Here is a 27,576-nt window from a genome sequence, read left to right as displayed (position 1 = left end):
CAGTTGCTTCAGTTGTGTCTAACTCTTTGCAACCCTATGAAGTGTAGCCTACCAGGCTACTCTGCCCACAGAATTCTCTAGGCAAGAATAGTGGAGTGGGCTGTCATGCCATCCTCCAGGGAATCTTCCCAACCCAGGAATTGAACCTGTGTCTTCTGTGTCTCCTGCATTGCAGGCAGATTTTTACCCATTGAGCCACCTGGGAAGCCCTCTTTTTCTATAGGATGTACTTAATCCTTTGGCTTATGAACCCTCCATCACAGCACATTTAGCCACCTGGGATAGCCTATTTGTATTAAATATTTGTATTACAGATAGCCTATTTGTATTATAGGAAACAGTAGACTGCCTCACCTAGGCAAGTCTTGGAAATTTAATCTTGTAAAGTAAGTGAAAATAGGGCAGTGCAAATCACGTTGAAATCCACTTTCTCTTTCTGTGATTCAACCAAATTTAGAAGTTTCAAATACTAGTATGGAATGGCTGTGACAATTTTCCCATTACTTTTCTGGACAAACATCTACTGTGAAGAAATGAAGTGGCCTGGGAAGGGAAGAAGGTGGAAGGATTGTCCTGGATGTTCATGGACCACACTATGTGGTAGTTTCCCCTCTTACATCTCATCCACAAAGTCCTAAATGATCAAAACACCATTCTGGATCAGGATCCCTAGTCTTCGTTACAGGATGTTGTGGGTTAAAGAGCTTGACTTGATGACGAAGCAAAGCTCATTTTCCAACCTAACTTTCCTTCTGTTTTCGAACTTTCCTTCTATTTCCTTTAATGGTATATAATAATCCTTATCTTACATAGTTAAAAGCAGTATAGCACAGTATCTTTGTGTTTAGGACAAATTAATTTGGTCCTGGAGTCAATTCTCAGACCTATTTTATCAAGTGTGTATTTTCAACATGTTGATTAACTTCTGTTTCTGTTTATTCTTATCTATAAAGCAAGGATAATTTAAAAGTATCTATATAATGTGTGGTTTTAGGGTTGAAAGTAGCTCAAGTAAACCTGTTAACAAAGAGCTTGACACATAATTAGAGTTCAATAAATGTTGACAAAATTATTATTATGGTTGCTGTGAAAGTTGAAATGATAGCTATTTATGCAAATCACGGATCTTTATGCCTAGCGCCAAATAGAAATTAATAGGAGCCCTCTTATTTTCTTAGCAACCAGAAAACCTGGGTCTAATTTACACAGGACTTGGAAGAGTGCTATTTTAAAACAAAACAGTCCTCCTGTCCTAAGGAACTGCGTTATCACATTTCTAAGAAGTTATTTTAGAAAGACCTCTCACCAAAATACCTTAATCTTCATTAAGAAGACAGCTAATATTTCCTGACAAGAGAAAGATGGCCCAGACTCTCAAAAGAAAAGCCTAAAGGAATAAGATTAAACACGTCAGAGCTGCCCTTTGCCTCTCCCACATTCCTGCAGATACTCTTCAGTCAAGTGACAGAGGGAAAAAAGAGTCTGATACTTTGTTTCCTGAGTGAGCAGAGCCAGTCTGGTTTGACACTGAGAAGAGTGGACAGCCTCTCCCAGAGAAAGATGAGATGCCATTGCCCAGCATTGCCCATAGGAACATGAATAGAAAGAACCTGAGCCAGAGGTGGAGAGCAGAGAGGAATAGGGAATACGAGAGTCAGGTATTGTCATGATTACTTTCTCAGATGTGGGTTAGAGTCACTAACTTGTTTCAAATAAACTCCCTGCTCAAGGGAAAGCTTCTTATTTAATGAGAAAGCACAAATCTCACTCCTCTGATTCTCAAGAGAGCCAACTGAGGGATGATTCAAATTGTCTTCTGTTGGGTCAGCTTCAGAGACATTACATTCTGACTATTCTCAAGGGGAGCTGTGGGAAAATGTTGTCTATGCCAAGCTAAGAGCAGGGAGAAAAATAATATCTAGATTTTGCAATTGAGTTCTAAGACATTGGCAAAGGAAATAGGGACATAGAACATCTAATCCTTATCAGGGATCCTGTAGTCCATTTAAGGTCTTCTGCACTGGACTCTAATTTGGGTCAATTGTAATCATCTTCCATTATGCTCTCTTCACTGAGGGAGATGGGGACTTCAAGCACAAGGACTCTACTCAGTGATCTGTTAGGAGTTAGCTTGACCTTGGGCACGGACTCTTTAATTCATTTAAATAGCATCTACAAACTGTGATATGTACCTACGTCTCTGCCAGGGGTGGTGAATTTAATGGTGAATGAGTCTCTGCCCTCATGAATCTTACATTTTAATGTAGAATGTCAACAGTGAAATAAATCAAGTAATCTTCAACGGTAAACAGAAATATGCCATCAAGTCATGAAAATTTTTGACTCGACCTTAATTTAAGTGCAATAAGACAATCAGTATGTTAGCAAAGGCTACATATGATTTCAGTTTTGTGGCATTCTGGAAAAATGCATAACTATGGATTGGGTAAAAGGCTTAGCGGTTGCCAGGGGCTTCCCTTGTGACTCAGACAGTAAAGAATTCACCTGCAATGTGGGAGACCTGGCTTCGATCCCTGAGTTGGGAAGATTCCCTAGAAGAGGAAATGGCAAGCCATTCCAGTATTCTTGCCTGGGAAATCCCATGGATGTTGCAAAGAGTCAGACATGACTGAACATTGTTATTTGGAAATATTTTTGGGAGAGAGAGAAGAAGGGTAAATAAATGGAAGACTTGAGGACAGTTAAACTATTACATATGATACTGTAATAGTAGATACATAATGTTATATATTTGTCAAAATCCATAGAATGTACAGCACAGAGTATGGGTGTGTGCTTAGTCACTCAGTCATGTCCAACTCTTTGCAACCCCATGTTCATGGAATTTTCCAGGCAAGAATACTTGAGAGGGTTGCCATTTCCTACTCGAGGAAGGCAGAGTATACCCTAATATAAACTGTGTACTTTACTCAATAATAATGTATCAATATTGGCTCATCAATTGTAAGAAGTGTACCACACTAATACAAAATGGAAATAAAAATATTGTTAATTCTATTAGTGGAAACGTGTGTGTGTAGGGGCAGGAAGTGAGAGTTACATGGAGCACAGTAACCCTCCATGTTTTCTTAATTTTACTATGAGCCTAAACTGTCTTTAAAAACAAGTCTGTTAATTAGAAAATACATATTTCCTTTTACGTGGTGATGGTGGGTTAGTCGCTAAGTCATGTCTGACTCTTGTGACCCCATGGATTGTAACCTGCCAGGCTCCTCAGTTCATGGGATTCTCCAGGCAAGAATACTGGAATGGGTTTCCATGTCCTTCTCCAGGGGATCTTCCTGATCCAAGAATCGAACCCGGGTCTCCTGCATTGCAGGCAGATTCTTTACCAACTGAACTACAAGGGAAGCCCTTCCCTTCACATATATTCCCTAATTGTTGATGGAAGATTTTTACTGTAGAGTAGCCTCAGCTACGGAGAAGGCAATGGCACCCCACTCCAGTACTCTTGCCTGGAAAATCCCATGGACGGAGGAACCTGGTGGGCTGCAGTCCATGGGGTTGCTAAGAGTCAGACATGACTGAGCGACTTCACTTTTTACTTTCATGCATTGGAGAAGGAAATGGCAACCCACTCCAGTGTTGTTGCCTGGAGAATCCCAGGGACAGGGCAGCCTGGTGGGCTGCCATCTATGGGGTCGCACAGAGTCGGACACAACTGAAGGGACTTAGCAGCAGCAGCAGCAGCCTCAGCTATACCCTAGTGTGACTTAGCTCTCTAGGGTTGCATTGGAATGTACTTATTGGGGATGTGGAAAGCACAGATCATCTGGAATTTTGCTTCACCTGTGGAAAACTTCTTCCAGTTGTGACAGTCACTAAGCCCTCAGTTTGTCTGATTATTTATTGTAAGTTCAAACATTTACTTTACATTGCTCTTGGTATATTCCCTGCTGCTGCTGCTAAGTCACTTCAGTTGTGTCCGACTCTGTACAACCCCAGAGACGGCAGCCCACCCGGCTCCCCCGTCCCTGGGATTCTCCAGGCAAGAACACTGGAGTGGGTTGCCATTTCCTTCTCCAGTGCATGAAAGTGAAAAGTGAAAGTGAAGTCGCTCAGTCGTGTCGGACTCCCAGCGACCCCATGGACTGCAGCCCACCAGGCTCCTCAGTCCATGGGATTTTCCAGGCAAGAGTACTGGAGTGGGTTGCCATTGCCTTCTCCAGTATATCCACGTAACCCTAGAATTCAGTCATTACTTCTTCCCTACTCATCTCACGTTGGCTGCTATGATCCTCAAGTTATAAAGCAGGGGCAATTTATTTAGTTTTGGATTTCTAATTTCTCCCATCAGCAGTTTGGCAACAGACTCTGAAACAGAACAACCTCTTAGAATCCAGAAAAGAGAATTAATCTATAAAAATTCAATTAACCTGTACAATGCTCATTGAATCCTTATGTAACCTAATCAGAGTTTTCTTAACTTATTTACCACTTCACCTATTTTGCATTTTGCAACCTGTGGTGATGGCCCTGAACAATCAAAATAATGCTGGCAGACTAAACAAACTAATAGGGCACATCCACAGATTGGGTCCTTCCATCACTTGCTAAAGACATCCCAATGAATCTTACTTGTGAGTTCCAGAAGCACGGCTCTGAGTGCTGCAGATTGTGTGGACAGGCCATCACATCCTGCCTGACACATGAATCCACAAAGCAGCTGTGTTACCTGCTCCATTCCTGACTTCCTGTATGCACTTGAGGAAATCTCCATATTCTTGGCTCCAGCCTAGAGATGCCCCCAAAATATATTCCTATTTCAGAGGAAGTATTCTCAACAAAGCTGCTGGAGAAGTTGTTAAAGAAGAATAATGAATGACGGTGAATTATTTTAAACTCTTCAAATGAACTTCTTGCTTTAGAGATCTGAAGAGAATCAGGAGATGTTATATTGGATAAATTACTCAGTGATTCCAAGTTCAGAGTCCTCCCTACTCATTCAAAATCTATTTGTTTCACCAACTATGCATCAGTCGCAGATTTGTGGAGAGGCTATTTGAAGGAAAAAAAGGTGAATTCAGTTTTGGGTGTTTGGATCTTGAAATGCCTACAGTGTATCACAGTAGAGATGCCCAGCAGGCAGATGGACCTGAAGCTCTGGGGAGAGTTGACTTAGATATAAAATTTGGGAACATCAGCATATGAAGGGGAGTTGGGCCTTTGTGTATGGGTGAAGGACTCTGTATGCAAAGAGGAGAGCAGTGGACAGAGGAAAAAACTTGGGTAACACTTCTTTGGGGAAGATAATCAAAGGAGGAGTGGGGAGAAGACCCCTGAAAGAGAAGGTGAGATGGAACAGTCAGAATTGGAAAGAGGAATAGATGGGTGATTTCAAGAAGCCAATTTTTTTTGAGGGGGGGATGCTGTAGGGTGTTTGAATGCTGTAGCAGCACCCAGAATAATGACGACAGACTGGTTTAGGAATAATGGGATTGTGAGAGTGAGTAACTTTTAAAGAAGTAGTTGCATGAAGTGATAGGAGCTGAAAATAGACTGCAGGAATTTGGATATCATATGGAAAACAGATGAATAACTAATTGCAGCTGCTTATTTGTTTCCAGTAAGAGTGGGCAATCTGCCTCAGAATTTGACTACAAGAAAAAGAAAGAAAAAGAGTGGAAGTCTGAAAAAGGGTTTAATGTAAATCAGTTCAGTTCATTTCAGTTCAGTCACTCAGTCGTGTCTGACTCTTTGCAACCCCGTGAATAGCAGCACACCAGGCCTCCTTGTCCATCACTAACTCCCAGAGTTCACTCAGACTCACATCCATCGAGTCAGTGATGCCATCCAGCCATCTCATCCTCTGTCGTTCCCTTCTCCTCCTGCCCCCAATCCCTCCCAGCATCAGAGTCTTTTCCAATGAGTCAACGCTTCACATGAGGTGGCCAAAGTACTGGAGTTTCAGCTTGAGCATCATTCCTTCCAAAGAAATCCCAGGGCTGATCTCCTTCAGAATGGACTGGTTGGATCTCCTTGCAGTCCAAGACATTCTCAAGAGTCTTGTCCAGCACCACAGTTCAAAAGCATCAATTCTTCGGTGCTCAGCCTTCTTCATAGTCCAACTCTCACATCCATACATGACCACTGGAAAAACCATAGCCTTGACTAGACGGACCTTTGTTGGCAAAGTAATGTCTCTGCTTTTCAATATGCCATCTAGGTTGGTTCATAAATTTCCTTTCAAGGAGTAAGCGTCTTTTAATTTCATGGCTGCAGTCACAATCTTCAGTGATTTTGGAGCCCCAAAATATAAAGTCTGACACTGTTTCCACTGTTTCCCCATCTATTTCCCATGAAGTGATGGGGCCGGACGCCATGATCTTTGTTTTCTGAATGTTGAGCTTTAAGCCAACTTTTTCACTCTCCACAATGAATAATAAAGGATTGATGACATATAGATAGATAAATTTTGGAGAAGACAATGGCACCCCATTCCAGTATTCTTGCCTGGAAAATACCATGGACAGAGAAGCCTGGTAGGCTGTAGTCCATGGGATTGCTAAGAGTCGGACATGACTGAGCGACTTCACTTTCACATTTCACTTTCATGCATTGGAGAAGGAATTGGCAACCCACTCCAGTGTTCTTGCCTGGAGAATCCCAGGGACAGGGGAGCCTGGTGGGCTGTCGTCTCTGGGGTCGCACAGAGTCGGACATGACTGAAGCGACTTAGCAGTAGCAGCAGCAGCAGATAGATTTTGGAATAGGATGGATTTGTATTATCTTTGATATGCATGTTGGATGTGTTTCAAGAGCAGCGTGGCAATAGGGGTGGAGAAAGTAAATGACTGTATTAAAGTTTTGGTTGCAGGGTAGGTGATACAGAGCTTTAAGGGTAAAGGAGAGAAAATAATGAAACGAACCATTGCTCTATATGGAGAAAGTAATGCCAGGTGGAGTATTGAAGTAATTTGGAGACTATGAATCTGATAGGACCATAGAATTTGTCTTTCAGGAATTTCCTTCAGAATTCTGTGCATACACAAATGAATGGGCAGAGAAAGAAGGAGATTGTTGTCAGAAGGTGAGGTAGTAGGGTCAAGATTTTGGAAATGAAATGTCTCTAGGCAATACCAGATCCAAAACGTTAGTGGAATTGGGTGGTTGCAGTAGACAGGTGACCAAGGTCCCTCAAAGTATTTTTAAGATGGAATTGAGATGAAATTGACAGGTTGCTATCAAAATACTAAATGCATTCAGGACTTAGGCAGGACCATGAGTAGAGGAGATTTCCATGCACTAGATGCCCAAGTGAGAGTGGAAAAGGAGCCAATGCCAATGAGAAATGAAGGAAGAAAAGAAAATGGTTGAATGGTACACAGCAAAGTAGATGTTCAAAGGGTGATTAAAAAATTGACTTGGAAGCCACAATGCTGAGCAAGAATGTAAAATACCTACTCATGCCTTTGGGAGGAGGAAGTGTGAGCAAACACCAATTGAGAAGGCAGAACAGAAGGCAGAGTCTTGCAGGGTCAAGTTGGGAGACATTGTTAGTACCAGTTTAGGGCTTAAGGGGTTAATGCCTTTGCAAGCTTCCAGAAGCACAGAACTGTTTGGCTCTGTGGTTTTGGAATGATCCTCTGAAAAAAGTACTACAAAGAGAGCATTACATTTTTCTGTGGGGATTGGAAACTGGAGAGGAAGTTCCTCTTTTTTAGATATGGTTCTTATTTATCATTCAACTATCAGATGCAGTGAACTCCATGAGCCAAGGTTCTTGTCTGTCTTAGTGCAGTATACTCAGTACCTAGGACAGTGCCTGGCACATAGGAGGTATTCAGGTGCATAATAAGGGTATTAAATTAATATATGGACAAATGAAGACTGTAAATGAGAAAGAGCAAGCATGCTTAATATGCCAAAAAAAAAAAAAAAAAAAAAAAAGCTATATTGAACCTCTACTATCCCAGAAGAAAATCTCTTTCATGACTTTTAAAGTCTTCAGTTCTTTCTTGGCTCGTAAAAGATGTTGATGGAAAGGCTTGAAAGTTTGAAAAGGCAATAGTGCTGTATAAATTAAAAGAGATCAGAGGAAAGAACACTGTGATTCAGTGAGTCAGATATTTCAGTATCTCCATTCTGCAACTAGATACGGACAATATGATTACTTGTCCCTGTTGTGGAGAATGTTCTCTCAAGTTGTATGTGTTTATATCTTGAGTTCATTGTTAGATATTACATAATCTGGGAATAGAATTTAAGGAAATTATGTCAACACTTTCCTTTTTGCCTGCCCACCTTTTCCAGGAATCTATTAATAAGTGTTTACAGAAGTTCTACTATTAATTATTTTTGAGTATGAAGCAAGGCTAAAAAGAGGGAAGACAAAACTCCTGCCTTTGGAAGCTCACTAGTTTGTTGGGGGAAACTTGTTTCACATTCTAGAAAACTTCGGCAAAGAGTGTATAATTAAAGGCTCAGTACTAAAGCAATCCAGGTGGCCTTTTAGGCATTTAGTGGAGAAGGAAAGAGAACCCTGAGAGGGTATCATAATGAATTGGCAGAATTTAGATACACAGAGAAATGGGGATGGGGGTAACTTCCTTTAATATTCTTTAATGCCATTATTTGTAGTTTAATCTCCATCCTCAGCTATCAACCAGTTACACACATAAGCATTTTCTAGTTAATGTGCTTTGTAAGGAGTTACTTTGTGAAACACATGTGCCTGAAGAGAAAAATAGGTACAGTTATAAAAGAAAAACTATGTTGGGGTAGGCTAGAACCAAAACACAAGAAAGCCAGCCAAGTGGAGAAAAGCACATTTTCCACTGATTGGGAGAAAGAATTGGCATCATTTCTCATGTCCATTGCCTTTTACTTCTGGCCTAGAGCTGGCATTTAATTTGAATTTTATTAGCACAGGAAATCTAATGCAGCAACCAGATTCTCCCAATTCAGGGTGCTTAATTTTAAAAAAAAGGAAAGCTTACAAGCTGAATAAGTGGCTTTCAGAATACGACAGTATTTCTTTTCAGCAAAGTAAGTGCCAAGGTTATCTGCAGAAGTAAATCCTGGGGGATAGAATAAATGTAGGGTTTCCCTGGTGGTTCAGCAGAAAAGAATCTGCCTGTAATGCAGGAGACACAGGAGACATAGGTTTGATCCCTGGATTGGAAAGTTCCTCTGGAGGAGGAAATGGCAACCCACTCCAGTATTCTTGCCCGAAAAATCCCATGGATAGAGGACGCTGGTGGGTGACATTCTATGGGGTCACAAAGAGGCACGGCTGAGTGACTAAAATAACAAATAGCAGAACAAATGTGGACTCTGCCTCAAGAAGGAAGCAATGGCCCTGATAGTTGAATAATTGGACAGCAAAGAATATGAAACAAAATAAGTCAAGAATGGTCAAAATATTGAGTACAATGAATGGCTGTTTAGAATTTTGCTTTAAACTTGAAGATGAATGTAAGAAAGCTAGCTATCCAAGTGCAAAGATATGAGGATGTTCATCATGGCATCATATACAAAAACAAATAGATAAGTCACATGCCATTGAAGAGGAGAATAAATATAGAATAATCCTGAATTTGGATTAAAATGATATTCACCAACTAAAGTTGCTGTCTTATATTTAGTGAAATAGAAAATTATTCATAATATGTTGTTGAAAAAAATTCCAGGTTGTAAAAAAATGTGTGAATATTAAGTGAAATTTTATCCAAATTTGAAATGCATTACCAAGTTTAATCCTTCCAGTAGTCTATTTAATAAGTCTTATCACTTATCTGTCTAATTAGAAGTCTCTGGTATCCTGTTCCTAGTTTAGTACTATGGAAAGAAAGGCCAGCATAGGGAGTTGATACCCTAAGGAGCAGAGAACTAGCTTTGAGTATTTGTTCTCTTTTCAGAGCTGTGCTAAGTACTTGCTATAGATTGAATTGTGTCTTCCCTAAATTTGTATGTTGAAGCCTTAATTGCATTCAGAGCAAGGACCTACAAGGCAGTTACGGTTAATGAACTCATAAGGGTGGGACTTTGACAAGAGTACTAGTATCCTTTTAAAAGGAGACACCAGAGAGCCGGCATCTCTCTCTCATTTTCCCTTCCTCTTTATTTTCCCTTCCTCTTTATTTTCCCTTCCTCTTTATTTTCCCCTCTCTCTCTGCCTTGTGAAGATACAATGAGAAGGCAACCATCTGCCAGCCACAAAGAGAGCCAGCATCTTGATCTTGGACTTCTCAGCCTCCAAAGCTATGAGAAATAAATTTCTGTTGTTTACACCATGTAGTCTATAGCATTTTGTTATGGCAGTCCAAACTGAATAAGTCATTACTTTCCATAAATGATTTTATTCATTTCTGTAAACAGCTCTGACAGGAGTATATTATTATCCTTACTTTACAACTGAGACCATCGTTCTGTACCAAAGACCATAATTTATGGATATATCTTAGGACACATTGCTGATAACAGTTGAAAGTGAGTTTTGAATCTCAGGTCTGTTAGTTTCCAAGTCTATTGGTTTCTAAGATCAAGATGACACAAAGCAAAAGCCACAGGTTTCCAGAGATGTTCCTTCTTTGGGGTCTCAGTTCAGTTCAGTTCAGTCACTCAGTCATGTCTGACTCTTTGCGACCCCATGAATTGCAGCACGCCAGGCCTCCCTGTCCATCACCAACTCCCGGAGTTCACTCAAACTCATGTCCATAGATTCAGTGATGCCATCCAGCCATCTCATCCTCTGTCGTCCCCTTCTCCTCTTTCCCCCCATCCCTCCCAGCATCAGAGTCTTTTCCAATGAGTCAACTCTTCACATGAGGTGGCCAAAGTACTGGAGTTTCAGCTTTAGCATCATTCCTTCCAAAGAACACCCAGGGCGGATCTCCTCCAAACAAATTTGCCTGTATTCAGCAGAATAATTGATCTATTATTTCTGGTGCTACATAACCTCTTTTTTATTATACCTTCAAATACCTTTTCCTATGTATTTCCTTCATCTTTTGGTTCCCTGTTTCTTTTTACCCTTTTCTCCCTTTTGTGATGAACTTGCTATTGCCTTTATTCAGTGATTAATTATGGTTTGTGTGTGTGCTAAGTTGCCTCAGTTATGTCCCACTCTTTGTGACCCTGTGGACCCCGTAGCCCATGAGTCCATGGGATTCTGTCCATGTGATTCTCCAGGCAAGAATACTGGAGTGAGTTGCCGTGTCCTCCTCCAGGGAATCTTCCCTACCTAGGGATTGAACCACATCTCCTGTGGCTCCTGCATTGCAGGCAGATTCTTTACCCTTAGCCACAGAAGAAGCCATAAATATGGTTTAGGCAGATGCTTATGGAGTTTGACAAGGAATGGGTTTGTGATGGTTTGTTTTTTGTGCCAACTTGCCTGGGCCATGTGATACTTAGACATTTAGCCAAACATTATTCTGAATGAGTCTATTAAGATATTTCTGTATGAATTTAATATTTGAATCAGCAAACTGAGTAAAGTAAATTGTTCTCCCTCATGTGGATGGGTCTCATCCAATCAGTTGAAGGTCTAAATAGAAACAAAAGGCTGACTCTCCTAGGAATAAAGAGGAGCTCCTCCTTCCTGACTGCTTTGAGCTGGGACATTGGTTTTTGTCTGAAGCAAACAGGCTTTTCCTGGGTTTCAAGCCTAATGGCATTTGGACTGAATTGACTCTCCTGAATCTTAGTCCTTAAGACGTGGACTAGAAGAATACCATCAGCTGAGTCTCCAACTTTCCAGCTGCAGATCTGGGGGTTAGTCAGTCTTCAAAATTGAGTGAGCCAATTCCTTATAATATACACACACATGAACCCATACATGTATTATACACATATCCTATTGCTTCTATTTCTCTGGAGAATTTTATCTTTTTTAATCAGAAGTTATCTTTAGTAAGGGCTCTAAAAATAGTCTCATATATGTTACTATGCATTACTCACGCATTTTCTCAAGCAGTGGGATTTGCTTTCAACATTTGCCTCATTCTGGTATACAAGACATCAGTAAAATTTATGTCTTTGCCTCATGAAAACAGATGTGTTCTTTACCTTCTAATACAATTGTTTCTTAAGAAAGTTTTGATTAGCCTAGTGAACATGAGATTTATGGGATCTCCAAAGACAGATATGACAGAAACCTGAGAAGGCAACTCTTTCCCCATCAGACTCAGAGATTTGAAAGCCCCTATTCAAGCTAGATGTTTCCCTTTTCATGTCTTTAGGGAAAATATTCTTGGTTTCTTTCTTTCTTTTTTTTTTTTTTTAATAATCTTTTCTTCCACATTGTCTTTGAGGAACTTAATTACTCTCAGAACACAGTCACTTGACGAAATAATGAGTTCTTTCATGTGGACACTTTATTTTATTTTCTTAATTTTTAATTGGGGGGGGGTGGGTAATTGCTTTACAGTGTTGTGCTAGTTCCTGCCATACAACAATGAGAATCAGCCATAAGTATACATATGTGACCTTACTCTTGAACCTCCCTCCTTTCCCTCCACCCCATCACACCCTTTGAGATTGTCACAGAGCACTGGCTTGAGCCCCTGTGTTGTACAGCAACTTCCCATTAGCTGTCTATTTTACATATGGGAATGCATATGTTTCAATGCTACTCTCTAAATTCATCCCCCGACTTCTTCCTAGTTGTTTCCACAAGTCTATTCTCTACATCTGTATCTCTATTCCTGCCCTGCATGTGATATTTGATTTTCTCTTTCTGATTTACTTCACTCTGCATAACAAGCTCTACATTCATCCACCTAACAGAAGTGCCTCAAATTCATTCCTTTTTGTGGCTGAGTAATGACGGTTGTGCTAAAGTGCAGGCGGCTGCGACGGGCTCGCTAAGCATGGCGGAGAGGAGCCACCCCACGTCCGAGGTCAAGGGCAGAAGCCGGGAGGACCCCAGGCCTGAAGGGCTGTGGCCAAGAGGAGTTACCCCACGTCGGAGATCAGGGGCAGCGGCCGAGAGTACCAGACTGCAATGGCGCAGGAACGGCCGAGAGGAGCTACCCCGCGTCCGAGGTCAGCGGGGGCGGCCGAGAGGAGTTACCCCGCATCTGAGGTCAGGGGCGGCAGGCGGGAGGAGCTACCCCACGCCCCTAAGCCAGAGGCCAGGAGCAGCGGGCGGGAGGGAGCTACCCCATGCCTCCATGCCGGAGACCAAGGGCGACGGCCGGGAGGAGCAACCCAACGCCAGAGGCCAGGGGCTGGTGGCCAGGAGGACCAACCCCACGTCCAAGGAGCCGTAGCTGCACGGGCGCAGGAGAGCCTAGAGGAGCTATCTCACGTTGAAGGTCAGGAAGGGCAGCGGTGAGGAGATACCCCTCATCCAAGGTAAGGAGCAATGGCTGCGCTTTGCTGGAGCAACCATGAAGAGATACCCCACGCCCAAGGTAAGAGAAACCCAAGTAAGACGTTAGGTATTGCAAGAGGGCATCAGAGGGCAGACACACTGAAACCATACTAACAGAAAACTAGTCAATCTAATCACACTAGGACCACAGCCTAGTCTAACTCAATGAAACTAAGCCATGCCCATGGGGCAACCCAAGATGGGCAGGTCATGGTGGAGACATCTGACAGAATGTGGTCCACTGGAGAAGGGAATGGCAAATCACTTCAGTATTCTTGCCTTGAGAACCCCATGAACAGTATGAAAAGACAAAATGATAGGATACTGAAAGAGAAACTCCCTAGGTCAGTAGGTGCCCAGTATGCTACTGGAGATCAGTGGAGAAATAACTCCAGAAAGAATGAAGGGATGGAGCTAAAGCAAAAAAATACCCAGCTGTGGATGTGACTGGTGATAGAAGCAAGGTCCAATGCTGTAAAGAGCAATATTGCATAGGAACCTGGAATGTCAGGTCCATGAATCAAGGCAAATTGGAAGTGGTCAAACAAGAGATGGCAAGAGTGAATGTCGACATTCTAGCAATCAGCGAACTCAAATGGACTGGAATGGGTGAATTTAACTCAGATGACCATTATATATATGTACCACAATATCTTTATCCTTTCATCTGTCAATAGACATCTAGGTTGCTTCCATATCCTAGCTATTGTAAACTGAAATGAGGATTGGGGTGCATGTATCTTTTTGAATTATGGTTTTCTCTGGGTGTATGCCCAATAGTGGGATTGCTGGGTCATATGGTAGTTGTATATATATTTTAAGAAATCTCCATACTGTTCTCCACAGTGGTTGTATCAATTTATATTCCCTATATGGACACTTATAAGAACCTAAGACTACAGGCATGTTGAAGGCTCCCATAACACTCTGTATTCAGGTCATGTTTATACAAAATGCTTTTCACTTTTTGAATGCTCTTTTCTTTTGTTTAGAATTTGCTGGTTTTATTTATTCTTCCATTTTCCCTTTCTTATTCCTAATGAAACTGAAAGTGAATCAGAAAACTGAGCTATTTACATTTCATAGAATATTATAATCACCGATTTGAGCCAAGACTTCCTCTTCTTTTGTTTTCTATCTGCCCCTCATTCCCACTAATTTTTCTCCCCACATGAAGGCAACTATCCTACATAACTTGCTTGGTGTTTTTTATAAGTGATTGACCCATGTGTCCTTGAGAAATAGTGTTATTTTGTATGTGTATTTTTAATTTAGACCCAATGTTCTATGTTCATTCTATTTTTTTTTATTTGACCTTCAGTCAATGGCAATTTCCTCTACAATGTCTTCACCAACTTTTCCATTCTTTTTGCCTTTGAATTCCTGTATAGAATCCTTTTGGTCTATATTACTTATCTGATTCATAATATATTTGCCTTATATTGCTTTCTCTCCTAGTTGGAGATTGGGCTCCTAGAGGAGAAACCGTAGCAATATTTGTTGTTGTTTTTCAGTGACTAAGTCATGACGGACTCTGTGACCCCATGGACTATAGCTTGCCAGGCTTCCCTGTTACCAAAATTTTTCACATATTGCTTTAATGTGGTCACATTAAATAAATGAATGAAAAATGCCCAAGGAAACTAAGCAGCAAATTTTCGTTCCTAAATTTTTTCATCTGCAACATCTCACCTCCTGAATGAGAAATTGGCCCACACACCTCATGAAAACATTCATATTCTGCACATCTTCTAGGTAAAACTCCAAATGTGGCTCAATACTGCAAAACCATTGATGTCATTGGTGGCCTCGTGAATGCAAATTGACATCTCAAAAAGGAGGTCAGCTCGACAGCTCACTCAAAAAAGAACCACCAGATTTTGATGAGTGAAGAAATGCTGCCAAATAGCCTAGGAGAAAGCATTGGAGAATAAAAAAAAAAGAAAAAGTTGAAGTGGAGAGGGAAAGAAAGGTGAGAAACTGCTCATGTAGGTAAATGATGACATTTGGGTTGTTGCAGAAAGCAGGCAATGTTGTGAACCTGAATATTTCACCACCTTTCTTTGTGAGAAAAAACAAAGGTTATTAAACTAGAGAATTTCAAAGAGAAGGCAGTGTTCAACCCAATGTGATACTGACCAGGCCAACAGCATTGTCCCCACTCAGAAATGCTTCAACAGAACAAAGGGAAGGATTATGGCAGCCAATAGGTTTTTGTTAAATTCTTGCACAGAAGCCAGAGTTGCTTAGGGAATAAAAGCTCAGTTTGTTAACTCTAATCATCAATTCATCCAAAATTCAGGACATTGTTTTTCCTTCTTGCTTCCATCATTCCTTTGCTGTGTAATTCTGAAAATATTCCTTTCCATCTGGGCCTCAGTGACCTATCCTGGGAAATGGGGTGCCTGCACTTACTATATCCTTGCTTCTAAAGATACACTGAGAAAAATTAATAGGGGAATTTCAAAGAAAGATTCATCTTTTTGTCCCGCAAGGACATTACAATTGATCACCTAGGTGATGATTCAAGCTATTCAATCCTCACTGTAGTGCATGGACTTCTCTTCCAGCTGGCCTTTGAAAGAAAACCAGCTAGTTAAAGCATCAGCTAGAACCCTCAGCTCTCAATGACTGCAGAATGAAATATAGCTCTCAGCTTAGAAAATGTCCTTCCAGTGCTTCAATAAATAGCATTCAGTTTTCAGCCCTAGGGAGTTCAATGTAACCCTAGTTACCCCTGACTGCCATCACAACCACTGATTCCTCGGGCAGCAGAAATGATTTATAAAGGTGAATAGCCATTCCAAACTTTAATTAAACACGTAAAGAACCATCATTTTTTTAAAGGGCACCAGTCAAGAAAGATGAGAGCTGAACTTCTGTAGGACACTAATTACTAATTACTGTTTCAACAGTTTATCTTGTCTCCTTGTTTCTTTTTAAGATTAGGTGAGAGACTGAACCAATCTACCACTCCCACAGGTGAGCTCTACCTATGTAAAGCCCCAATTATCTCAATGAAGTATTGAGGGGGCTTGTGGATTTCCTCCTCAGTCCTGTTATTGATCAGTTCTCATCCTCTTTCTCCCTCTTCTCTCTCTCTCTTTCTCTGCTCTCTGTCTTGGTCTCTCCCACTTTCTTGGTTTACAAGATCTTGGCTGCCATGGCAGTAGGAACCATGTGAAAGCACAGGTAGAGATTTCTCTTTGAAAAAGTATATAAGGAAATAAAAATGAATGCAAATGATACATGGACCAGATCTTCTCTAGTGTCCAAGTCACTGCATTGTTGTTGAGTCATTCAGTCTTGTCTGACATTTAATGACCCAGTGAACTGCAGCATGCCAGGCTTCCTTGTCCTTTACTATCCAGAATTTGCTCCAGTTCATGTCCATTGAGTTGATAATGCCATCCAACCATCTCATCTTCTGTTGCCCCCTTCTCTTCCTGCTCTCAATCTCGCCTAGTGTCAGTCTTTTGCAAAGAGATGGCTCTTTGTATCAAGTGGCCAAAGTATTAGAGCTTAACCTTTACTGTTAGTCCTTCCAATGACTATTCAGGGTTGATTTCCTTTAGGATTGACTGGTTGAATATCCTTGCAGTCCAAGGGACTCTCAAGAGTCTTCTCCAGCACAATTCAAAATCATGATTTCTTTGGTGCCCAGCTTTCTTTATGGTCCAACTCTCACATACATATATGACTACTAGAAAAACCATAACTTTGACTATACAGACCTTTGTGGGCAAAGTAATGTCTCTGCTTTTTAATATACTGTCTAACTTTGTTATAGCTTTTCTTCCAAGGAACTAGCATCTTTTAATTTCATGACTGCAGTCACTGCCACAGTGAATTTGGAATCCAAGAAAATAAAATCTTTCATTGATTTCATCTTTTCCCCACCTCTTTGCCATGAAGTGATGGGACTGGATGCCATGATTTAGTTTTTTGAATGTTGAGTTTCAAGTCAGCTTTTTCACTCTCCTTTTTCACCTTCATCAAGAGGCTCTTTTGTTTTTGCATAATGTAAACTTCATATAAGTTAAATAAGCAGAGTGACAATACACAGCCTTGACATACTCATTTCCCAGTTTTGAACTAGCCAGTTGTTCCACATCCAGTTCTAACTGCTGCTTCTTAACCTGCATATAGGTTTCTCAGGAGATAAATAAGGTGGTCTGGTATTCCCACTTCTTGAAAAATTTTCTAAAGTTTGCTGTGATCCACACAGTCAAAAGCATTGGCATAGTCAGGGAAGCAGAAATAGACTTCTTTAGAATTCTCTTGATTTTTCTATGATCCAGCAAATGTAGGGATTTGATCTCTGGCTTTTCTGCTTTTTATGAATCCAGCTTGTACATATGGAAGTTTTAGGTTCGTGTACTATTGAAGCCTAGCTTGAAGGATTTTGAGCATTACCTTGCTAGCTTGTGAGATAAGTGTAATTGTGCAGTAGTTTGAACATTCTTTGAAATTGCCCTTCTTTGGGACTGGAATGAAAACTGACTTTTCCAGTCCTGTGGCCACTGCTGAGTTTTCCAAATTTGCTGGCATATTGAGTACAGCACTTTCACAGCATCATCTTTTAGGGTTTGGAATAGCTCAGCTGGTAGTCCATCATGTTCCCTAGTTTTTTCGTAGCAATTTTTCCTAAGGCCCACTTGACTTCACACTCCAGGATATCTGGCTCTAGATGAGTAATCATGCCATTTTGGTTATCTGGGTCATTAGGATCTTTTTTGTACAATTCTTATGTGTATTCTTGCCACCTGTTCTTAATCTCTTCTACTTCCCTTAGGTTCTTACCATTTCTGTCCTTTGTTGTGCCCATATTTGCATGAAATGTTCCGTTGGTGTATAATTTTCTTGAAGAAGTCTCTAGTCTTTCCCATTCTATTGTTTTCTTCTATTTCTTTGGATTGTTCACTAAAGAAAGCTTTCTTTTCTCTCCTTGATATACTTGGAACTCTGCATTCAGATGGGTATATCTTTCCTTTCTCCTTTGTATTCTGTGTCTCTTCTTTTCTCAGCTACTTATAAGGACTCCTAAGACAACCATTTGCCTTTTTACATTTCTTTTTCTTGGGCATGTCTTTGTTCACCACATCGTATACAATGATGCAAACCTCCATCCATAGTTCTTCAGGTACTCTTTCTATCAGATCTAATCCCTTGAATCTATTTGTCACTTCCATTGCATAATCATAAGGGGTTTGATTTAGGTCATATCTGAATGGTCTCGTGGTTTTCCCTACTTTCTTCAACTTAAGCCTGACTTTTACAATAAGGAGATTATGATATGAGCCACAGTCAGCTCCCAGTCTTGTGTTTGCTGACTATATAGAGCTTCTCCATCTTTAGTAGCAAAGAATATAATCTATCTGATTGACAGGAAATTACTTACAAATAATATTGTCAGACCACTTGACAAATTAATGAGTTCTTATGTGTATTTGCTTCCTTGGGAGAAATATTGCAACTAAAGGCAAAAAGTGGGTTCTGGTAGCCATCAGTTCAGTTCAGTTCAGTTCAGTCACTCAGTTGTGTCCGACTCTTTGCTACCCCATGAATCGCAGCATGCCAGGCCTTCCTGTCCATCACCAACTCCTGGAGTTCACTCAAACTCATGTCCATCGAGACAGTGATACCATCCAGCCATCTCATCCTCTGTCCTCCCATTCTCCTGCCTCCAATCCCTCCCAGCATCAGAGGCTTTTCCAATGAGTCAACTCTTCTCATGACATCTAAGTAAATGCAGATTTCTCATATTTTAGGGCACAAATAAGTCTTTCACACTCTGTAATGGGTGTGAAAATATGGCTCCTAAACCTATGATTACAGGGAAGAAATGAAAGATATAGAAGAGAGAATAGGAAAAGATAGATACCTGGACATTTTGGAGTTCAAATACAAGATAGAATATTGTCATTTATACCTCAAAAGCCAAAGCCTTTGACTGCATGGATCACAATAAACTGTGGAAAATTCTTTAAGAGATGGGAATGCCAGACCACCTGACCTACCTCTTGAGAAACCTGTATGCAGGTCAGGAAGCAACAGTTAGAACTGGACATGGAACAACAGACTGGTTCCAAATAGGAAAAGGAATCCGTCAAGGCTGTATATTGTCACCCTGCTTATTTAACTTATATGCAGAGTACATCATGAGAAACACTGGGCTGGAAGAAGCTCAAGCTGGAATCAAGATTGCCAGGAGAAATATCAATAACCTCAGATATGCAGATGACACCACCCTTATGGCAGAAAGTGAAGAGGAACTAAAAAGCCTCTTGATGAAAGTGAAAGTGGAAAGTGAAAAATTGGCTTAAAGCTCAACATTCAGAAAACGAAGATCATGGCATCTGGTCCCATCACTTCATCGGAAATATATAGGGAAACAGTGGAAACCGTGTCAGACTTTATTTTTGGGGGCTCCAAAATCACTGCAGATGGTGACTGCAGCCATGAAATTAAAAGATGCTTACTCCTTGGAAGGAAAGTTATGACCAACCTAGACAGTATATTAAAAAGCAGAGACATTACTTTGCCAACAAAGGTCTGTCTAGTCAAGGCTATGGTTTTTCCAGTGGTCATGTATGGATGTGAGAGTTGGACTACAAAGAAAGCTGAGCACTTAAGAATTGATGCTTTTGAGCTGTGGTGAAAACTCTTGAAGGTCCCTTGGACTGCAAGGAGATCCAACCAGTCCAACCTAAAGGAGATCAGTCCTGGGTGTTCATTGGAAGGACTGATGTTGAAGCCGAAATCCAATACTTTGGCCACCTGATGTGAAGAGCTGACTCATTTGAAAAGACCCTGATGCTGGAAAAGATTGAGGGTAGGAGGAGAAGGGGACGACAGAGGATGAGACAGTTGGATAGCATCACTTACTCAACGGACATGGGTTTGGGTAGACTCCGGGAGTTGATGATGGACAGGGAGACCTGGTGTGCTACAGTTCATGGGGTTGCAAAGAGTCGCCCTAACCCTAACCCTAACCCTAATTTTTATGAGTGACTGAACTGAATTGATACCTTAAAAAGAAGTACCCAAGTATGAGACGGGGGGCCAGAAAGTATTTTATAAGTAAGAAGATGAAAGGTATACTGCATTCATCATCTCTACTCTTCTTTTGTTTGTTTGTTTTCTGGAGATCTGTTTGAGGTCCACATATTCCTCACAATCTCCTGGAACAGTCACATTTGTTATGATGCCTATATTTTAAGATATTTCAGCATAGAGGGTGTAACATAATTAATATGATGGCTTAAATTTTTAACTCTTTGGTCAATGATTACTCAAGTCGTGAATCATGGCCCAAGGATGGTGAGTTGACATCATATGAAAAGGGACCACTCTCCAGGGACAGTTACTCTAGTGCTTCTGCTCTCTGTGCTGGATCAGTAACCAGTGTTTTACTAATCAAAATACCAAATATCACACACTTTAATAGTGAAAAACGTAGGTATGGACCCATCTGGTAAATGGTAAAAATTGTTTTCTTTGACTTGATTTTAAATGACTCCCTGTCTGGCTGAAGGCCTTGGTTAGTCACTCAAGCCAAGAGCCTAAGTTGCAAAGCTTATGAAGATGATACTTTTTGGGTCAAGTGCAGGTGGGCGTCTGAGAGTGAGTGACTCCATAAATATGCCTAGATTGCCTCACCTTGCTGCCCAGCCTGGCCAGACATTTGTTTAGGAGTCTTTCTGAATATTTGATGCTGACTCTAAGGCAGCAAATCCTGTCTCTGGGCAGTTGTTGTGTCAGCCATAATTGAATCTTTCATGTTACATGTGGCAAACCACTTAAAAGGACATGCCATGGGATACTTCCTGGCAGTTCAGTGGTTGAGATTCAGTACTTTAACTCCCAGGACACTGGGTTTGATACCTAGTTTGGGGAAAAGATCCTGCAAGCTGTGCGGTGCATCTTTAAAAAAAAAAAAAAAAAGCACATGGCATTGGAAACTTATCAAACTTAAGAGATGATTTATATGAACTGTTTTTTGCCTGCATGTGTATCTATATGCTTTAATCCAATTTTCAGCTGATGGGTGAGGCTGTGTTCTGTCCCTGTTGTTTGGCCTGTGATATTCAATATCACAGTAATCCAAGTCTATGGCCCAACTTCTAATGCCTGAAGAAGCCGATGTTGAACTGTTCTATGATGACTTACCAGATTTTCTAGAACTAACACCAAAAAACATATCCTTTTCCCTATAAGGAAATAGAATGCAAAAGAAGGAAGTTATGAGATACCTGGAGTAACAGGCCAATTTGGCCTTGGAGTACAAAAATAAAGCAGGACAGAGGCTAGCAGAGTTTTGCCAAGAGAATGCACTTGTCAGAGCAAACACCCGCTTCTAACAACACAACAGATGACTCTACACATGGACATCATCATATGGTCAATACCGAAATCAGACTGACTATATTCTTTGCGGCCAAAGATGGAGAAGCTCTATATAGTCACACACACACAAAAAGGACCGGGAGCTGACTGTGGCCCAATTCAGATTTAAATTGGAGAAAGCAGGGAAAACCACTAGACCATTCAGCTATGACCTAAATCGATTCTCTTATAATTATACAGTGGAAGTGACAAATGTATTCAAAGGATTAGATCTGCCAAACAGAGTACCTGAAGAATTATGGATGGAGATTTGTGACATTGTACAGGAGGCAGTGGTCCAAATGACCCCCAAGGGAAAGAAAAAAAAAACAATGCAAAAACGCAAAATGGTTTTCCGAGGAGGCCTTACAAATAGCTAAGAAAAGAGAAGAAAAAGGCAAAGGAGAAAAGGAAGGATACACCCATTTGAATGAAGAGTTCCAAAGAATAGCAAGGAGAAATAAGAAAGCCTTCCTCAGTGGTCAGTGCAAAGAAAGAAAGGAAAACAATAGAATGGGAAAGACTAGAGATCTCTTCAAGAAAATTACAGATACCAAGAGAACACTTAATGCAAAGACGGGTATAGTAAAGTATAGAAACAGTATGGATCTAACAGAAGCAGAAGATATTAAGAAGAGGTGGTAAGAATGAACAGAAGAACTGTACAAAAAAGATCTTAATGACTCAGATAACCATCATAGTGTAATTACTCACCTACAGCCAGACATTCTGGAATGAGAAGTCAAGTGGGTCTTAGGGTGTATCACTATGAGCAAAGATAGTGGAATTTCAGCTGACTATTTCAAACCCTTAAAGATGATGCTGTGAAAGTGCTTCACTCAATATGCCAGCAAAATTGAAACACTCAGCAGTGGCCACAGAACTGAAAAAGGTCAGTTTTCATTTGAATCCCAAAGAAGGGCAATGCCAAAGAATGTTCAAACTACTGCACAATTGCACTCATCTCAAACACTAGCAAAGTAATGCTCCAAATTCTCCAAGCTAGGATTAAGAGTACATGAATCAAAAACTTCCAGATGTTCAAGCTGGATTTAGAAAAGGCAGAGGAACCAAAGATCAAAGTGCCAACGTCTGTTGGATCATAAAAAAACAACAGAATTCCAGAAAAACATTTATATCTGTTTTATTAAATACTCTTACACCTTTGAGTGGGTGAATCACAACAAACTGTGGAAAATTCTTAAAGAGATGGGAATACCAGACCCCTTACCTGCCTCCTGAGCTATCTGTATGCAGGTCAAAAACTGGACATGAAACAATGGACTGGTTTCAAATTGGAAAAGGAGTACAACAAGGCTGTATATTGTCACCCTGCTTATTTAACTTATATGCAGAGTACATCATGTGAAATACAAGACAGGATGAATCACAGGCTGGGATCAAAATTGCAGGGAAAAATATCAATAACCTCAGATATGCAAATTCCACGACCCTTATGGCAGAAGCAAAGAGGAACTAAAGAGCCTTTTGATGAAAATAAAAGAAGAGAGTGAAAAAGCAGGCTTAAAACTCTACATTCAAAAAACTAAGAGCATGGTATCTGGTCCCATCACTTCATGACCAATAGATGGGGAGACAATGGAAACAGTGATAGACTTTATTTTCTTGGGCTCCAAAATCACTGCAGATGGTGAATGCAGTCATGAAATTGAAAGACACTTACTCCTTGGAAGAATAGCTATGACCAACCTAGATAGCATATTAAAAAGCAGAGACATTACCTTGCCTCCAAAGTCTGTCTAGTCAAACTATGCTTTTTCCAGTAGTCATTTACAGATGTGAGAATTGGACCATAAAGAAAGCTGAGTGCCAAAGAATTGATGCTTTAGAACTGTGATGTTGGAGAAGACTCTTGAGAGTCCCTTGGATGGGAGGGAGAACAAACCAGTCAATCCTAAAGCAGATCAGTCCTGAATACTCATTTCAAGGACTGATGCTGAAGTTGAAGCTCCAATACTTTGACCACCTGATGCAAAGAACTGACTCCTTAGGACAAAAACCCTGATGCTGAGAAAAATTGAAGGCAGGAGGAGAAGGGGATGACAGAGGATGAGATGGTTAAATGGCATGACCAACTTGATGGATATGAGTTTGAGCAAGCTCTGGGAGTTGGTGACAGACAGGGAAGCCTGCTGTGCAGCAGTCCATGGGGTCGCAAAGAGTCAGACATGACTGTGGGACTGAACTGAACTGATATCTATATGCTTGTAAGTTTTCATCTGATACAGTACCTTTTAGCAATCAGATAGTGAATTTTCAGAACTTGCTGGTTAAATAGGCTAGCAAGGAACAGAGGAGTAGCTTATCTTCCCCTACCTCACACTCTACTGGTGTCTACTATTGTTTACCAAAAAGAACCTAAAGTTATGTTTGATTAAAGTAACTTTGGTCTCCCCAACAACATTTGCTACCATCCTTAGGCCAGATATTTCAAATTCTATAAGATGATGCTGTGAAAGTGCTGGACTCAATATGCCAGCAATTTGGAAAACTCAGCAGTGGCCACAGGACTGGAAAAGGTCAGTTTGCATTCCAATTCCAAAGAAAGGAAATGCCAAAAAAATGCTCAAATCACCACACAGTTGCACTCATCTCCCACGCTAGTAAAGTACTGCTCAAAATTCTCCAAGCCAGGCTTCAGCAATATGTGAACCATGAACTTCCAGATGTTCAAGCTGGTTTTAGAAAAGGCGGAGGAACCAGAAGCCAAATTGCCAACATCTGCTAGATCATCAAAAAAGCAAGAGTTTCAGAAAAACATCTGCTTCTGCTTTATTGACTATGCCAAAGCCTTTGACTGTGTGGATCACAATAAACTGTGGAAAATTCTGAAAGAAATGGGAATACCAGACCACCTAATCTACCTCTTGAGAAATCTATATGCAGGTCAGGAAGCAACAATTAGAATTGGACATGGAATAACAGGCTGGTTCCAAATTGGAGTACATCAAGGCTGTATATTGTCATCCTGCTTATTTAACTTATATGCAGAGTACATCATGAGAAATGCTGGGCTGGATGAAGCACAAGCTGGAATCAAGATTGCTGGGAGAAATACCAATAACCTCAGATATGCAGATGACACTACGCTTATAGCAGAAAGTGAAGAACTAAAGAGTCTCTTGATGAAAGTGAAAGAGGAGAGTGAAAAAGTTGGCTTAAAACTCAACATTCAGAAAACGAAGATCATGGCATCTGGTCCCATCACTTCATGGGAAATAGATGGGGAAACAGTGGAAACAGTGGCTGACTTAATTTTTTGGGCTCCAAAATCACTGCAGATGGTGATTGCAGCCATGAAATAAAAGACGTTTATTTCTTGGAAGGAAAATTATGACCAACCTAGACAGCATATTAAAAAGCAGGGACATTACTTTGTCAACAAAAGTCCATCTAGTCAAGGCTATGGTTTTTCCAGTGGTCATGTATGGATGTGAGCGTTGAACTATAAAGAAAGCTGAGTGCCAAAGAATTGATGCTTTTGAACTGTGTGTGGTGTTGGAGAAGACTCTTGAGAGTCCCTTGGACTGCAAGGAGATCCAACCAGTGTATCCTAAAGGAGGTCAGTCCTGAATATTCATTGGAAGAACTGATGTTGAAACTTGAGTACTTTGGCCACCTGTAGCATGGAGCTGAATCATTTGAAAAGATGCTAATGCTGGGAAAGATTTAAGGCAGGCGAAGAAGCGGGCAAGAGAGGATGAGATGGTTGGAAGGCATCACTGACTCCATGGAGATGAGTTTGAGTAGACTCTGGGAGTTGGTGATGGACAGTGGGGGTCTGGCATGCTGTGGTTCATGGTGTCGTGAAAGGTTGGACTGAACCATTGAACTGAACTGAACTTAGGCCAGACAGTGGACAGGTCAAAATCACCACCAGCTCATGGATGTAGAGTTCACTTCATCTCTGTAATACTCTTTACCTGGAATTAAAATGGGGGTCTTCTAGTCAAGGCTATGGTTTTTCCTGTGGTCATGTATGGATGTGAGAGTTGGACTGTGAAGAAGGCTGAGTGCCAAAGAATTGATGCTTTTGAACTGTGGTGTTGGAGAAGACTCTTGAGAGTCCCGTGAACTGCAAGGAGATCCAACCAGTCCATTCTGAAGGAGATCAGCCCTGGGATTTTTTTGGAAGGAATGATGCTAAAGCTGAAACTCCAGTACTCTGGCTACCTCATGCGAAGAGTTGACTTATTGGAAAAGACTCTGATGGTGGGAGGGATTGGAGACAGGAGGAGAAGGGGACGACAGAGGATGAGATGGCTGGATGGCATCACTGACTCGATGGACGTGAGTCTGAGTGAACTCCGAGAGATGGTGATGGACAGGGAGGCCTGGCGTGCTGCGATTCATGGGGTCGCAAAGAGTTGGACACGACTGAGTGACTGAACTGAACTGAACTGAATGGATTAAAGGTGCTATTTATATTGACATTTCCCAACAAAAGAAAAATCAAGGGAAAGTTAAAACCAGACAAAAGTAGTTGGTTGATATGGAGGGATCATTCAATCTTTATTATATTCTGAATCTATAATAGGCACTAAACTCTTTCTATTCTCAGAAACAATTTCACTTAGTGAACAATAGAATTTTTGATACATTCTATTGTACTAGTGATCAAAGAGAGTTGGGTCTTTCTTAAGCTAAATCAGTGGCTGAAAGTGAAAGTGAAGTCGTTCAGTCGTGTCCGACTCTTTGACACCCCATGGACACCAGGCTCCTCTGTCCATGGGATTTTCTAGGCAAGGGTACTGGAGTGGGTTGCCATTTCCTTCTCCAGGGAATCTTCCTGACCCAGGGATGGAATCCAGGTCTCCTGCATTGTAGACAGACACTTTATGGTCTGAGCCACCAGGGTAGTCAGTGGCTAGGTGGGGATTAAAGGGTTGAAGGGTTACTTCCACTCTACTTTCAGTCTTAAAGAGGTTTCACTTAACTGTGCATCTTATTTGAAAATGACCTCTCTGGTCCATCTTTATCCTCATTTAGTATGAGCTGTCTTTCATAACAACCAGCTGTGTTTCAAAACAATCAGGGCTTCATAATGGATCAGTTCATAGTCAGTAAGGGTTTAGCTTCTGGTGGAAGTTAATCATTCATTTATGAAAGAAGTTAGGGCAAGTCTGAAGCCATGGGACAGAATAATTGTCAACTTGAATACCTGCTAATGTTTACTGAGTGTTTAGGAAGGCACTGCATTTCTCTGAGCATCTTACATGTAGCATCTTATGTAATCCTCATATGCCCTCTTATATAGTTATCGTATATCCCCATTTCACAGAAAAGGAAATAGAGACACCAAGAGGCTGAATAATTTGCCTGAAGATGAAAAGTTAGTAATCAATACAATTGGAAATTAGGCAATCTGACTCTAGAGCCTCCATTCTCAACTAGGCATTGTATTTAATACTGTAGTGTCTCCCTCAAACCCACAGGAACACTAAAGAGTTAAACAGTAACTCTGTGGTTTCACTAATATAGAATTCTCATTAACTCATTAGCTCACCATTTGTCACATTTATTTATAGAAAACTAGAGAGAGAAATATAATTTCCATTCGTACTAACAGAGACCTACGTATTTTCTCATCTTCATCATTAAACCTATATTTACCTTACGGAAATTTTGCAAGCTGCTCACAGAAACAAAACAAAACAAAACAAAACAACCCACAAAGAAGAACAAGACAGAAAATAGCATCTTTGCTTTTCTTGGCTCTGTCAGAAATCATATTCTCCAGCTCAGCTCTGTGAGACTGAGGAGGTGGAATCTATCGTCCACCTTCTGGAATCATGTAGACAATAATGACAAAACAGTGAGAGGTA

The sequence above is a fragment of the Bos grunniens genome, chromosome 11 (genome assembly GCF_055505025.1).
Source record: "Bos grunniens cultivar Pamir isolate PY7600 chromosome 11, Bosgru_T2T1.0, whole genome shotgun sequence".
NCBI classification, from domain to species: Eukaryota; Metazoa; Chordata; class Mammalia; order Artiodactyla; family Bovidae; genus Bos; species Bos grunniens.
This window is presented reverse-complemented; position numbering follows the sequence as displayed.